This window comes from Megascapheus bottae, chromosome 27 (assembly GCF_031878675.1).
Source record: "Megascapheus bottae isolate mThoBot1 chromosome 27, mThoBot2.hap1, whole genome shotgun sequence".
Classification (NCBI taxonomy): Eukaryota; Metazoa; Chordata; class Mammalia; order Rodentia; family Geomyidae; genus Megascapheus; species Megascapheus bottae.
This window is the reverse complement of record NC_143535.1, coordinates 7,990,353-8,005,894: the sequence shown is the minus strand read 5'-3', so window position 1 is coordinate 8,005,894 and position 15,542 is coordinate 7,990,353. Positions and strand designations below refer to the sequence as shown.

The following is a 15,542-nucleotide window of genomic DNA, read 5'->3' as shown; positions in this document are numbered from 1 at the left end:
AATATGGCTTCTTGAGATCTGTAGCCTCGGATTGTTTGGGTCACGAGAGTCCTTGGCTGGTCCATTCACTTTCTGCCCATTTCCAGTGGTGGTCAGCCTTCTTTTCTTCCAGCTTGCTTTCTGCCACTAGAGGAAAACCAAACTGGGAGTCACCCAGGAAGAAACTCTCTTCCTTCAGCATGCCATGCATTGAGGGGCCAGGACCCCCTGTGTGGCTTGAGAAACTAGAGCAGAGCAACCCAGTTCAAGTGGGTTTGTCTGTAAGGCCAAGCTGCCTTGCCTTTGGTTTTCATGTCCCCAGAGATGCAGAGAGGAACGACTGAGGCCACTTTCCCTGCCTTTCTCTTGAACACACTTCTCCCTCTCCCTCTCCCTCCTCTGAATTTGGCCTGCTTCCCGAACTTTTTCCCAGAGTGGTGTCGTCACTGGCCTGCCGGCAGGTCTGGATGTTCTGCCAGCATTCCAGCGAGTTTATGATCGCTTGCAGATGCGGCTCCAAGAACACGCTGTACCCAAAGCAGAAATTAATGCAGGCTTGACTGCGGTCCAAGCCCCTACACGGGAGAGAGGAGAAAGAAAACAAAAACTGTGTAATGCTGTTTATAAATTATACACTGGCTGATGAAAAATACATTTCTCTCCTGTCCCCTTCCCCTCTTCCCCTCCCACCTCCCTTGCTGGCCCCTCTCTACCATTAGCCCCTTCTCACTTTCTGCCTCAGAGCCTAAATGGAGACATAAGAATATGGTTTTGCTTTTTAGCTCCTGTTTTGGCTGGGATCCGAAATCCTGCCTCTGAATCACAGCCAGCATATATTTCCCCTTTACCTGATGAAATATACTGATTTTCCAGCCCAGATGGGATGGGTTTTTTGTTGTTGTTGTTGTTGTTTTTGTTGTTAAGAAGTAGGGGGTGGGCAGGAGTTTTGTTTATGAGTGTTGAATTCTTTGATGGGTACAGGGTGTGATGCTGGTCCCAGGGCCAATAAATCAGTGCCATGGGGTATACATAGCTGTACCACATGACCCTCAAGACTTCACATCAGACCAACTGCACTAAAAAAGTTTGGAAAGTTCATTGCAGGTCATTGTAGAAGCAGTGATTTCTGCTCTCTTCACCTACAAGCCTGTGTGAAGAGGGGGTTTACGTACACCCCCCCTCCCTCAGTACACATGTCTCTGTCTCCATATGGTGTTGAAGCAGGGGTTAGAGCAAATCATTCTGTCTACCCCTCTGGATCCTACCCAGCCTTCTCCCTGTGAGCCCCCCCCAACCCACCCATCCCAATTTATTCTATAAATTCGTTTCCACATTATGTCTATCCATTTACATGGCTTTTGTGTTTTTTTAATACTGCTAATGTTTATCATTTGCCCAACAGGCTCGACAGATTTTGCTTCCTGTAGAGCATCGAGGCTTTAGAGCCCCCTCGTTGCTAAGTAGCAGTCTCTCTGTACTGTAATGGGCTGATTTTGTATTCCGTTCAGTGCTGTATCTTATTTTTGTATGCAAGACAAAGTGTTTTGATGGAGGACGATTGCAGCAGTGTCTGGAGGCTGTTTGGAGTTTTATGGGCTGTACAGTACACTGTGTGCTCTCTGAACAGAACACAGGCTGTTGAATTCGGGATTGGGTTTTGTCATCCTTCCCCCCCCCCAGAGAGGAGCCTGTCAGATAGAACATTACTTTTAGGGTGGAGGAAAGAAAGTGGAAATTATGTAATAACCTTTCTCTTCCCCCTCCCCACTCCTTGCTGTGTCTGTCTCTCAGGGATTGTTTTTCTGTCCCCAAATAGGGTGGTTTCTCCTGCACACACCCCCTTTTATGTTACCACATGACGTTACACAGCTAGGTAGTGACGTCCCTTGAGGAATGAATGGTGCCCTCCAGGGGGTGGATGGGGGGACATCTGTTGGTTCTCACATTCTCTTTTCTTCTCCCTTGCTCCTTCCGGGCTGCATTGCTGGCCCTTGGTTGTGTCCAAAGACCAGTGGAGCTACCAAAGTAAAGAGTTTTGCATGAGTTGATCCTAGAGGCATGGCCATCTTGCTTCTTCTCCTCTCAGGCTTTCTATCTAGATAGGCACCTTGATGGAAGGGTTCTTGGGGGGGCTTCTGGGCTTCTGTTGCTGTGTCGGCTGTCTTCCCTGTCCCTCTACCCAGGCCAGGTGAATGGAGCTCTGTCTTGACTCATCTATCCCAGCCCTGCGCCTGCTCCTCTCAGAGCTCTCCTCTGAGCTCTCCATCATGGCAAGTATTTATTTTTTTAGATTTGCTTTCTCTCTCTCTCTCTTCCCTCCCTCCCTCCCTCCTTCCCTCTCTCCTTCTCTCTCTTTCCTTCTCTCCCTCTCTCCTTGATTCTTCCTCTTGATCTCCTTTCATCTTTCTGCCACTGTCCTTGTGTCTGGATCAGGCTCAGGCTTTGCGTGACATCCCTTTGTATTTTCTGTCTTCTTCCCTGTGTCTTCATCTGTCTTTGTCTCGGTCCACCTCAGTTGATCTTCTCTCATCAGCCTGTTTGGCTGACTGGCCCTTGGTTCATCTCTGTCTCCAGCTCATCCCTTTCCTCCTTGCTCCTTCAAAGTTCCTTATCATGGAGGTAGAATGAGGAATAAATTGCCACTCAAAGCCCAGAGGCCTGGTCAGAACTCTTGAGCGAATGATTAGAGAATGTGTCCAGCACATGAAACTTTCTGTCCCTTGCCTTGTAGGAACCCGAGCACTGTTTCCCTACATTTCTTAGGACTCTCGATTTTACTTTTTTAAGTTGAGCTGAGGGTGGGTGATGGATGAGTAGCTTTAAGTTTTCCAACTCAGAATCCCATCCTATACTCATGGTCTCTGTGCTTGCTGGTAGCAGTCAGGGCTGCACACCTGAGCACAGAACTCATCTGACACCTTGCCATTTGTTCTCTCTCCTGTGCCCATGGCCTGGCAAAGCACCTGGCACACTGAATGTTTTGTGTATTTGTTGAATAAATACATATCTGTAACTGAAGTATTTGTACAACTGTGGAACTCTCGGTTTGTTGAGGCTCAAGCCTTACACAGTTTTCGTTGCTTTCCCTCAGGGGGAAAAAATTCTGTGAATAAAGACTATGATGTCTTTACAACCCCTCCAAGAAAGGGGTCGATGCTAAGGAGAGGCCTGATGGTTCAGTGTTCTTAGCTAAAGGAATAGGGCCTCTGTGAGCCACCTCAAGAAGTTTATGAGAGAAGACCCCACAGATAGACCCAATTAAGTAAGGAGATTCAAGCTGAGGACAAGATGGTGGCATCTTCTTGACTCTGGGAACCCTCAGGATATGGGACTGCTGCCTTGGTTAGGCCTTGGGTTTATAGTCTATAGTATAGAATTCTAGCCAAGTCTTCCTCTAACTTTTGGTAAATTATCATTGGTTCCCAGGATGCTGGAAACTTCTTGGTATTTTATGCTCTTCTCAGCGTGGCTAGTTGGGATCAGTAAACCCTGAGTTGTATCTTACCCAGATTGACAGACCTGGTAACAGATCTGGTAACATCCTGCCTTCTTTCTACACTTTCATTCAGTGATTGACCTGGAGTGGCACTGGTGTCCTTTCCTGTCCCCAACATCGTTTCTGTCTGGCTCTGTGGCTTTGGATTCCCTTTTACTCTAGGGCAATAGAGTCATCTATTGAGTCAAGCTTGGGCAGAGGTCTGGTTCTCTCATGAGCATGGTTTCTTTCTGGGAGTGGGGATTGTAGTAGTGGAAGGTATCTCCAGAGATTTCGATCTCTTCTCTCTGGAGGTTAAAGACTCATTTGGTACTAGGTAGAAGTAGAATTGAACAATTGGATAGAGAAGCTGCAATTTCGAGTTCCCAACAATGAAGGGCAAAGTCATCATCAAAAAGTGTGTATGTGTGTGATGTGTAGTGTGTGTGAGTGGGTGGAGGGAAGAGAGATCGTGAGGCATTTACACAAAATACTCAGAATTGTTCTTCTGCTGTAATGGACCGGCATAGACCATTACCTTGAAGACTTAAACATGAAATGAGCTGGTCAAATCTAGTGACTTCCACAGACATTGGTGCCTGTGGAACGGCAACCTTATCTTTGAGTCTCAACGTTATTGTTTGTTGTTAATTTTCAGAGGTTGTTAGTGTGTCTCCTCACCCCTTGGTTCAGCCAGGAACATGTTGATTGTGTGTGATGGATTTGAGAGTCTTCCTCAACAAGACCCCCATTTCAAAATAAGCCTCCCGACCTGTGGGTCCTAGACCAGTTTCCCAGGAAGCCAGCATGCCGAGGGGCAGACTCAAGTTGATTTTGGAGGAAACAGGAGTTTGCATTTTTTTACTTAATAATTCGCGTTTCCTATGAATGATTCTGTGTCCCGTGTGATACTATGCATTTTCATAACTGTCTCTTCCACTTTGGGTAAAGGAAGGGAGGGGAAAAAAAATAACAGCAGCCGTCTTCTGTGGGCAAAGGAAGAAAACAAGAGATTGGGGCAGAGAACAGGCTAAATTTAAAATTGTAATTGGCTGACTTCCACTGGCTTGCGGGTGTTTTAATGACTCATAATAACTTCATTTAAAACCAGCTGAGCAGAAAATAGATTGGAGAGGAGCCTCGGGCCATTATGGATTTGTTTTTTTTTTTTTTTTTTTTTTTTTTTGACAAGCTCGGTTTTCAGCAGCCAGGAAGGCTCTCAAAGAGGGTTTGGCTGTTCTCTCTCTCTCTCTCTCTCTCTCTCTCTCTCTCTCTCTCTCTCTCTCTCTCTCTCTCTCTTCTCTCTCTCTCTCTCTCTCTTTGGAAGTGATCATATAGAAACTAGGACTGTTTTTTCTTTTTTTCAAAAGCTCTTCCCCTTATGCCTTTTTATTTTTTAACTGATTAAAAATAGATGCCTTGAGGTATTATTTTAGCATTAGCAGAATTTTCCCCCCCACTTTTGGTAGTGGGTAAATGGAACATAAATAAAATTGTTTTTAGAAATTACTGAATTAATTAGGTAGTAAAGCAAGTACAATGCATAAATTTCCTTGGCTGGATGTGTTCTCCCCTCGCCTTGACCCATATTTGTGGGGTGTTTCCCCTCAATCTCCACCTCTTTCCAGAAATCCTCCTTCCCAAGTCACAGTATAGATCCTCCCTTTGAATGGGCAAGATTCATCTACTGTCCTGGTAATGGCTGAATGATTTTCACGAATCCGTAAGGTTATGACAGTGTTGATTCTGTCCAGTATTCCAGTGTGCTCCAAGAAGCATGCGTCTTGGAAATTGCCAGTTAAGGGTCTGCCCTGCCTCTGGTCGTTTTAAATAGATCCTACCTATTTCCCATGTCAGGAACAGTATCAGACTTGGAGAGGAGACCTGTCTCTCCTCTCTCTTGGGAGTCAGCAGCTCAGCTACAGAAAGTGCCTATTTGGTTGGGACAGGAGGCTCTTAGCCATGTATCTATTCTCGCCTATGGCACCTGTCAACCTTCTTTGTTTGTCCAGTTCCATCTACTAGACTCTAAGTGTCTTGAGAATGCGTGACTTACTTCCCTTGTCTCCATAGTACTTGCCATTGTGATCTGTGTGGTGGTTGTAACTTAGTTATTTGTGGTTTTTGAATAGATGATGGAGGAGTGACAGGTGAGAGAGAGTAGACCTGAGGTGCTCTTTTTCTTCCTACAGCTCTGGGAGCCTGCAGTCTGGACAAGGAAACAGGAAGGGAAGCATATCTGACTAGTATATTTTCTTGCATCATCCCCTCAGCTTAATGCATAGCAGGCTTTCCATAGCAGGTAAACATCTGTTGAATATGAATTGCTCAGGATGGTTAGTGGAGCTCAGAATGAAGAGCAAACACCTGCTGGGTTCTGCATATCTAAACTCATACTGACATGAGCCCTGGGAAGTGAACATGCGGATTCCATTTTGCAGATGAGAATGTGAAGGCTTACAGAGTTAACTTGGCTACAGTCAGATAGCCGAGAGATACCAAAGCTGGCCTCAGATCCAGACCTTGCCCTGTCTGCTTTTCAGGTATGCATACATGCTGTACCTAGCCCTGGCCTAGTACTCTTTTGAGTGCTTGAACCTCTACTTTTCAGTTTGTAGAACTAACCAGTATCTTAGAGATTAGATAGGCCCCAGAAAAGTCCCTTGTCCTCAGGGGTTCTGGAGGTGACACATCTGTGGACCACGGCCTCAGAATCCTGCACCTGGACCAGTCACCAACGATGGAGGGTAACTACCTTCTCCCTCATCAGCTAGAGCAGTTTGTGTTCAGTGCCGGTGAGGTGTGGCTGTTGCTTCTCCAATTCGTCTTGTAGGCCCCAGTGCTCTGGAGTCACTTCAGGAGCACTTCTGGGAGCACTTCAGGAAGACTTGTGTGTTAGTAAGTGGCTTCTACTCCCAGAGAGAGCTTGGTTGTGTCATGTCCCCACATTTCTCCTCCCAAATACCCCACCGAGAGGAGAGGCAAGAGGAGAGAGCTGCCCGAGGTCCCTCTGGCATGGTTACTTTGTTGGATGCTCTGTTCCTGACTCCTAGAGCTGTGAGTGAAAGAGGCAGCTAACCTGTGTTGCAGCCCAGAAACGTGTCAGCTGGGAGCCTATGGAGCTGTAGACTTGCAGCATCTCGGAGTAAAACCTATCAGGAAGACTAAAAGAGGCGAGGTTATGCCTGCTCTCTCCAGGAACACACTGGGGATTCAGGAACCTTCTCAGGGGAGTGGACATCAGCGTAGTGGGAGCTCAATCGTGTAGGCTGCATAGCACAGAAGCCTCTGACTATTCTGGGTCATGGCTCTTTATTTTGTTGTGGGTTTTTATTTTGGGGGGAGCGGAGGGAGAGTGGAATTAAATGATTAATTAGCAACTAAACTGAAAGTTGGTGGCACACAAAGGTTAATCTAGCAAACAGGAATCACAGCTATTGCTGGTGATTTGGTGGTGTAATGACCTGGATCCCTAGAAAGGGAATAGATGGGCTGTGTAGTCATTGCAAGCTGGGAGACTCCCCCCCCCAAAAAAAAAGAAAAATACTGGGTAAAAGGGACTGGATGGGGCTTTCCTGGACTATCCAGAAATAGCTCCTGGTAGAAGTAGGCCCCCTTGTCTTCTATAATTTAGAACCAGCCAGGAAAAAATATGACCCCCTTCCTCCTCCTCTGTCTCTGCCCAGAGGGTCTTACACCTGAGGGTCCTCGGGTATTTGAGAATATTACTCTCAGGCTGAGAACCATCCCAGTTGGTCATCTCTGGAGCCCCTTCCATTTTGAGGTTGTCACACACAGGCACATGTGTGGAAGTAGAGCAGCTTCATGGAGAGTGTGGTCCCAGAAGACAAAATCCTCACCCTGGACTTGATAGGAACCCCAAAATAAGATATGACTGTGCAGAGCTCCCCCAAAGTCCTCCAAGGACTCTCTGCAACAATGCCTGGGCCTGCCCCTTGGTGAAGTGGCTGAGGGGGACTGGACGGGTCATAGAGATGGCACTGGGGGCCTCCGCCCCCCCTCCTTGGGCCATCAGGGACATCCAGGTATGTGCGTGGGTCTGATGAAGGTGTGCTGGCTCCTGCCAAGTGGAAAGTAGCAGGAGGCAGGGCCTTTGGTAGAGAGTTTCCTCCTTTGGCCATTCAGCTAGATACAGACACTTCCTCTAGACTTTTCCCCACTAGTTAGCATGCTCCCTTGTCCCTTCCCCAGCCAGGGCCCATTTGGTTTGGAATGTCTTTCAATCCAAAAGAGAAAGAAACAAAAAGAGGGGAAAAAATTATTAAGTTCTAAACTTTTCATTAGGTAGTTGGGATAAAAAGCCTTCTGGGGTAGATGGATTAAACCTCGCAGCTCTCTTGCTGACTATTATAAGGTAATTGAGCACGGGGAGCTTGCTGGTAGTTGCATTTCATTGAAGTAATTATGCAGGGCCATAGTCATTTCAATAACAAGGTAACTCCAGGTAAGCAGAGAACACCCCTAAACTTTTGATTTGCAAGAATCTTCCTTAGTTGCCTTTCTGAAATGAGCCCAAGAGAGACAAAGACCTAGAGATCAGCCTTTTTTGGGGGCGGGGGGGGGGGTCGGGGACAGGCTGCTGTCCCTATAGGATTCGTGCCTGAACAACCCAGTTCCTCTGGGGAGAGCCCTGCTGATGGGGAAGAAGTAGGGGTCTGGGAGTCATTCATTCTAAAATCAAGGATAGACAGGAATAGGTAGAAGCTTTGGGACTGACTGAGGTGCAAGGAGATGCTTCCGAATATATGGAGGCAGACTTGACCGGAAGTTGATATTCAGAGGATGGAATCACACTCTGTCTCTCTGAGGTCTGTTCAGCCTGAATGGGCAAGGCATGAACCTGTCATATTTTCTGTTATATGAAATCCTCAGATCTTTTCTCTCCCATAGGGTTCTTTTTTGGATATGTGTGCCAGTATTGGGACTCAAGGCCTGGGCATTGTCCCTTGCCTTTTTTGTTTGTTTGTTTTTTTGTTTTTTAGTTTTTTTGCTCAAGGCTAGTGCTTCCAGATATTGCTGGTTAATTAGAAATAAGAGTGTCATGGACTTTTCCTGCCTGGGCTGGCTTCACATTGTGATGCTCAGATCTTAGCCTCCTGAACAGCTAGGATTGTAGATGTGAGCCACCAGCACCTGAATCTCTCCTATAAGATTCTTGATGGAGACATTGCCTTATACCTGCCAGCTTCTCATTAGACTGCCTTTACCCAGAATTTAATCAGAAGGTAGAGCCTGAAAGGGCTACCCATGGGGCCTGGGCTCAGTGGACTAGGAAGGGCCTTGCAATACCCTTTGGAAGAGGGCCTGGGACATGGCCAAATTGAACATGTCCTCTGGGTGGCCCTGTCTCACCTCTGGCCCGCTGCCCGTCAGAATTGAATCATGCCTCCAGAGGACAGCATGTAACCACGCTTCCCATTAAAACTCTTCTCCCCCAGGTGACAGGAAGAGTCATTGTCACCAGAGCACTCCATCTTTCTGACACCATGTGGCTGGCCTGGCTTTCTTCTCCTCATTCCTCAGCCTTGCACAGCCCAGAATTCTGCTGGGGAGTGGGGTGGGGGGCCGGTTAGGAGCATATGTGTTATTTATTTTTTGTTTTTCTTAAAGTGATCCTTTAATTTTGTTCCCTAGTGTCCCCAGTGTGGTTTTCAGGTCTTTCTTTTCCCTCCCATCCCTGGCCTGGACTCAAGGTTCCTTCATCTCGGTTATCAGTTTGTCACAGTCAGAAACTGGCTGAATCAAGGCAGGAATGTGGTATTTGGTTAAATTGTAAAATTAGCTAGGGAAGTTAATGAGGCATTCTGCTTCTGCCTTCCAAAGAGCAGGAAGCCTATGAAGGTGTTTCAAGCACTTTGCCTAAGAAGGAAAGGAGCGGACAGAGGTATGCAGGGGAGTGGCCAGGAATGTGGTGGAAGAGCCCTATCCCAGAAGACTTTCCAGTTCAGAGCCATGGAGGAGACCTTTTGGAGGTTTTTCCTCTCAAAAGCAAGCTCCTGCACGGGGACAGGCTCCCTCTGACCTTTTGAGTCAAGGGGCATTTCCTTTCACATGAGCAAGGAGAAGGCCCCATGACGCTCCACAAGTGGCTATGGGTAACCATTCTTATACCCCAATTCTTTTTGAGGGGAGAGACCCCATGGTAAAGTAAGGAGCAAAATGTACCCACTGAGTCTTAAGAAAGAAGGAGACCAGTGATAACAATGCTAATGGTGACTGCATTAACCTTGAGCCTGCAGGTGCTGGGCAGTCTTTTCCATTGTCTCATTTGAGCCTCACATGAACTGGTTTAAAGCTAGCATTGTGTAACATCCATTTTCCAGATAAGGAAACTGCTTACCTGCCTGTGATCACCTCAGCAAGTAAAAGGCAGAACTGGTTATTACTTCCAAGAATGCCTGATCCCAAAGACCAAAGTGTTAAGCTTCAGGTAGGCAAAGCTGTGTCAGTTGCTTTCCAAACTGCCCACTTCTCTGGCCCACAGTTCCTGGGGTGTAGATGGTAGCCTTGCAGGTAATGAAACCTACAGTTTTGGAGTTATGGTCTTGTTTTCTGTACTCGTCAAATTCACAGGTCCTCTAATTACAGCAAACAAAGCATTCTGTTGTCAAGCAGCAATCCGATGTCATGTTAGTTAACAGAAGTACTTTAATAATGTGAGGGGCTACCCACTGGACGGTTTTCCCATTTGGACTTCTTGCATAAGGTAAACCCCAGCTAGTGGGATTTCCTCACTGGCTGGGGAAATGGGCATTGATTGTGACAGGCAATACTTCTGTTTTGAACAGTGTGGCACCTCCAGGCTTCTGGAGTTTTGAGCCTGCAAATGTCAGTGTTGTAGCTGTAATGCAACACCTCAATTATGGTGCAGGGGGTAAGAGAACTAGACTCTGAAACCTGCAAGGTTCTTTAGATCCACGGCCTGAGTCGCAATTAGGGTTTCACAAACACCAAAGGCAAGCCAATGAGTGTCATTTTTAACCAGTTTGAACATTTTACTACTTCCTAACATCAGAAGCACCCGGCCTGGAGAGCTTGCTTCTTGTCCTCAATAAAGTGATTAAGCTGAATGGGTGTTGGGAAGTATTATTAGGCTGAGAAAGGCTAAAAATAGACATGTTCTGTTTTCTGAAATCCACAGCAGGCCCAGAGAGACTGGCAGCCTTGTGGTGCCATGGAGAAGCCGGGAGAGGAGGAGGAGGAGGAGGAGGGAAGGGTGGCAGTCCCCAGGGCGCCAGGTCTGAGATATTATGGCAGGTGTGGCAGGGACCTGTCACTTATTAGGGCCGCTGCTCTCATCAAGAGTAGAGTCATCATAAATTGACATGTTCAGTTGAGACCTCTCTGTACCACTACTTAAAGGTAATTTACAAACAAAGTAAAGAGGAAGTTGGGCAGTCTTGGCTCACAAGTGTAATCTTAGCAATTCAAGGAGGCTAAGGTCTGAGGATCATGATTCAAAGCTAGGATGTCCAGGGAAGTCCATGAGACTCAGTTTTGTTGTTGTTGTTTTGTTTTGTTTTGTTTTCAGTTAACCACCAAAAACCTGGAAGTGGGAGGGGCTCAGTTGATACAGAGCTATCTTTAAGCAAAACAGCTAAGGGACAGACCCCAATTCCACATAAGTAGAGTCATAAAGGATGTTTTGAAGACACACCGTGAGTGTGTGTGTGTGTGTGTGTGTGTGTGTGTGTGTGTGTGAATTCAAAATGTACTAATAGCTCCACAGCTTAGGATGAATGGATGGATGGGTTCCTGAGCCTGAAATTGATAGATTCAGCCCCATGCTCATTGAGTTTTCTTGCTGTTCTGGGGCAAAGGGTTTAGTTATTAAGGGAAGGTTCTTAGAGGCACATGCAGAAAGGGGTGGACAGAAGAGACCCTTAGAATGAAGAGTGAGGATCTACTCTTGAAAAGCCTTTAGTAAGTAGGGGATTCAGGAAAGGTGGAATAAAGAGATTTTCTGGTTAACCAAAGGTCAGTCAAGCACACTGTGTCTTTGCAATGTGCCCCATCATTCATCGGTGTGAAAGCTCATGTTTCTACGTGCAGTGTCTATGATTGATAGCTTCCCACCACAGAGCATCGTGCTTCCTTAGAGGTCAAAAGCAGAATGCTGAGGAAGGAGAGCCAAATCTTGAGCCACGCATATGACATGTCCACTTACTGTCTCTGGCTGCAACTCAATACTGATCACTTTCGACGCCCCTCTCATTGTCATGTCTTTGAGCATCTTTCCTCTCTCTAGTCCCATTGGGTGGTGGTGAGGGGCTAGACCCTTGCTTACCATTCTACAAATAGAAATACTGAGGTCAAGAGGAGGAGGAGGGCCCAAATCTCCAGAAGAATCAGACCTAGAGCCTGGTACTATGGCTCCCCTCTAGACTCTGTGTGAGGGCCAGCAGGGTCACCTTGCTGGACCAGGAGGTGAAGTTGTTCCTCATAGGCAGAAGTACTCAGGGAAAAGGGTAGGAAATGAAGAAGGCAGCCTGGGAGCCCATGAGAAGATCTCCCAATTCCATGTGTGAGCCAGAGTGTGGCAAAGAGCAGAGGGTACTGCCTCTACTCTTGTTAACAGGAATTTCTCACTCTATTACTGTGTATGTGTGTGTGTGTGTGTGTGTGTGTGCGCGTGTGTGCGCGCACACGTGCGCATGTACCAGTCCTAGGCCTTGAACTCACAGCCTAGTGATGTCCCTTAACTCTTTTGCTTATCCCAGGGTCTCTTCTTGGACAGAGTGGACACGGAGTGGACATAGTATCACAGCAAGCTGACTTCCAAACATCTGGAAGTGAGCCATCCTTAGCCAGGCAGCCCCATCTCTGGAGTTCTCTTCACCCATCCTTTTATTGGGGGCCCTGTATCACAGGTTCATCCACTGCCACCTCCCCCACCCACCCCCACCCCCCACATCCTACAGGGAGGCAGTGCCAGCTACGGCGGCACCCTTGAGCCATATCCTAGGCCACAGGGCTGAGTGGTTTCCATTCTGTAACACCTGTCCACCTGCTCCTCTTTCCTTCCCCCTCCCCCAAATCTGTGCCTGACAGAAATTCTGGGCTTGAACCAGCCTTTCCTTTTGTTGATAAGGGAGAAAGAGAGCAAGAGCTAGAGAGAGCGAGTGAGTGTGTGTCTGCCAGCAGCAGCTCCTCCCCGGAGTACACATCTCCTTGAGGGAAGGAACACGCAGTGCCGGCCTTTGGAATTGGCAGGCAGTGTGCTGTTCTCTGTCTGATAAGAGGTACTGTAAATAAAACTGTACACTATGGCCTGTTGTAAAATGCCCTGCGTCTGTACTCATTGTTCTCACAGCTTATGCTTTTTTTGGGTCTGCTGTTTTGGTACACCCTGTACTTCCTTATGTAAGCAGGCATGCATATCTCATCAGAACATTCAAGATGTTTATTTTAAAATCTCAAGGAATTAAAAAAAAAGGACAAACCACTAACATGAGATGCTGACAAGCACTAGGTGTTTTTTCAGTGTTTTTTTTTTTAACATTATTATTAGCTTGGGGGTAGGAGAGGTTTTGGTGTGGGAGGGTTGTTTTAATTGTTTTCTTTTCTCATTGGCTCTGCCTTCCATCCTTCAGAGAAGCACCACTCTGCAACTGATGGCCTTCGGCTTCTTTTATGTCTTTTCTAGATGCTCTAGATTTCCAGCCTATTCTGATCAGGAAGACAAGTGTGTGTGTGTGAGGGGGGTCTCTCTGTACTTGGCCAAGGGGGGAAATCCAGAGGAGGTGGGGGGTGGAGGCAGCTGGGAGGAGCTTGTTCTGGCTTCTACTAGACTCCAGCTCTTGTTTTCACTGGAATCCTGGCACTCAGATAAAGCCTTATGTTTTTGTAAGTGCATTCTTGGCTGGTCCCCACAATTGATTCCTAAGAGTTGGGGTGATCTTTACCCCCACATCTGGCAGCCTCAAACCAACTCCAGCCTCAGTCAGGCTGTGATATCCTGCATCCATTTCTCCTTATCACACATGGACCTGCTTGGTGAATGCCTCTATCCCTTAAACTCTGTCTAACCTTCTGGAGGGGCCACCCTACCCTGCCCCAGGAATCATGGAAAAGGGAGAGATAAGGGTTATTCCGGAAAATCCCAAATGATCAGGTCACCAAACTACCAAGATGGTACTGGAAACATCCTTGAGTGGTGGTCTTGCAGGGTCCCTGGAAGTCTGGTAGGAGCAATGATGTCTGTCTGTCTGTCTGTCTGTCTCTCTGTCTGTCTGTCTGTGTTCAGTGACTTCTAGGTGAATAAGCTAAGTTGAGGAAGGAGATGTCTCACAGGAATTCAGTGCTGTCTATCACAGACCCCACCCCGGCCTTCCTGAGGTCTTCCTGGGAGCCAGAGTCTCACTGATGGGGGAGGAGGTGAAAGCACTAGTAAGCTTCACTTTGTAGACTTCCCTTTCTTCTCCCTTCAACCTCCTGAGTTCCAATCATAGACCTGGTCCTTGAGCTTCAAAACATGAAAAGGGACCTTAGAGAACCCAGAGTATGTACGTATGATAAGGACTCTGCCACCCCCTAGGGGACAGCCTGGCAGTGCCATGGCCCCTTTCCATTCCAGTTTTGGAAGCAGGAACTTGCATGAGAGGTTCCTGAGCTAAGCATCCGGTGTGCACAAGCTGCATGCCAGGCACAGTGCAGAGCCGTGGGGAGAGTTCACAACAGATACCAGCCTGCTCTCATCGAGCGTGCAGTCTGTCTGCTGGGGAAGGCAGCAAAGAGCCCGGAAACACAGCAACACTGAATGGGGCTCCCGGGGCTTGTCCGGGTAGATTTATGAGCTGAGTCAGTGAATAGCTACTGGAACTGACATACTGGCCCTATGACAGAGTTTTGTGGTTCTTTCAACAAAACCATCTCTCACCTTTAAATCAGAGGGACTTGGGAGCTGTGCAAGTGCGTGGTGAAGACTTACTTTATACAAGATAGATGGCCCCTACATAACTGTGCATTGAATTTCAGTAAAATCAATCATACTTTAATTGCATGAAGGGAGTTTTTCTTTAAAGCGGTAATGAGTGGTGATGATGGTGGCTGCTATTTACTGCTTCTGTGTCTCTACCCACAGACACAGAACCGAGCACTCGACTTACCTTGTCCCAGCTCTCCAGAGAGCCGATTACTCCTGCTGTTCCCCTTCTACAGATGAGGCCATGTGCTCACTGAAGTTAGGACATCAGCTGAAGGGCACAGCTGATAACTGTCCCCTGTTGGGATTTGAACTCTGCTGTTTGACCCAAACCCTGAGCTCTTGAAACTCCATCGCCTCCTGAGGAAGAAGTAGCTTTCCATGGTTTCTTACAGCCTCAGCAGAGTGCCTCTGCGACTAGCAGGGACTTTAGTTAGATCCAGGCCATTCGTGCCCTACCTCCCCCAGCCTTGCAGTAGCCTCAGTGAAGCAGTATACAGATTAGTTCATACACAGGAAATGACTTACATGAGTGGCAGAGGCAAGCTGGGAATCAGTTCTCCCAACTCCAGATCCCGGGTTTCTCTTCTTTGATGCACTTTGATGTGTGATGGAACAGAAGAGTGGTGTAGAGTTGTCTCTCTTGTTACCTTCCGTTCTTCATTCTCTCTCTGCCATTTTCTTTCTCTCTTCCCTCCCCAAGCCTGTCACATCCAGCTGGCCTCGAGTTCTTTCTTCCCTAATGTGGATGCTTTCAGATAGAGGTGTTGCTTCTTACTGCCTCCTTTCCTCCAGTTCTTCTCACGATTACCAGCTCATTCCAGTCTGCATCCTAGACTGCCACATCCAAACTAACAGCGACTGGTACTCCCTTTCTTCTTTCCTACCATTTCGTGGCCTACTTTATAAACAAACAAACAAATCTGCTTTCCTCCCTTGTTCATTTTTAGTTGTTATTGGGGTCCTGAGACCTCACCTTTGCACACATCTCCAACATCTTTGGTTAGCTCTTTTTAAGGTAGGACCTTGGCTTCTGTGCCCAGGTCAGATTGGATCGTGATTCTCCTCCCTTGTGCTTTCCATGTTGCTGAGGGTGATGGATATGCTTTCACTACGATGTCTGGCCCTTGTGTTCCCCCTATA

The 15,542-nt window shown here is 47.2% G+C and overlaps 1 protein-coding gene across 1 annotated transcript in view; it reads left to right on the top strand.

Moving 5' to 3' along the window:
- Zbtb16 (zinc finger and BTB domain containing 16) overlaps nucleotides 1–15,542 on the top strand; it is a 165,306-nt gene that overhangs the window by 93,773 nt on the left and 55,991 nt on the right. The gene's annotated exons all lie outside the window — the stretch shown is intronic.